Raw genomic sequence first — 817 nt, 5'->3', positions numbered from 1 at the left:
GGGGCGCGGGGGGGGGGGGGGGGTGAGACCGGGGACCCCCCCGTAGCCCACCCCATCCCAGAGCTGGGGGGAGGCAACCCAGGGGTCCGGGCCCCAGCTCCCCTTGCTCTCCCCATCCCACCGCGCTCCCCTCCACCGCGGGGAGAGGGCCGGGGGTCCGCTCACGCCTGCTGCGCGACGCCATCGTGCAGTTCTGCCCCGTGTGCCGCAGCACGTCCTGGCCCCGCCCCCCGACACGCGTGTCAGGCCCACACATGGGCGTGCACCGTACGTCCCTGCAGCAGCAGGTGGGCCCAGGGGGGTGCACACCTCAGCACCCATGAGCACATGCAGGCAGGCGCACGTGGGCGCACACACTCGCAGCGGGATGCGCACACACAAGGGCAGGCACATGGGGCTGCACACAGGCATCACAACACAGTCACACATTTGCGTGTGTGCACACATACATACACGTACACGCATTTCTGTGCACATGTGGACACACCACACGTGTGTGCATGTATATGCATTTTATATCTACATATACATACATACACACACACACACACACACACACATATGCACCCGCATGCGTGTGTACATGGACACACCTGTACCCTTGCCCATACACACATGCCCACCTGTATACATGCAAGCTGACACGTGTGTGTATGCACACCAACAGGCACAACTACACGCACCCACACACATGCGCCTGCCCCTGCACACGTATACACAGGTATGGACGTGCACTGGCTGCCCCCCAAACCCCCACGCCCCCCCTGCCCCACGGGAGCTGCAGCCGCTGGGGGGGGGCTGGGACTCCAGCTCCCAT

The sequence above is a fragment of the Alligator sinensis genome, unplaced genomic scaffold (assembly GCF_000455745.1).
Source record: "Alligator sinensis unplaced genomic scaffold, ASM45574v1 scaffold107_1, whole genome shotgun sequence".
NCBI classification, from domain to species: Eukaryota; Metazoa; Chordata; order Crocodylia; family Alligatoridae; genus Alligator; species Alligator sinensis.
This window is presented reverse-complemented; position numbering follows the sequence as displayed.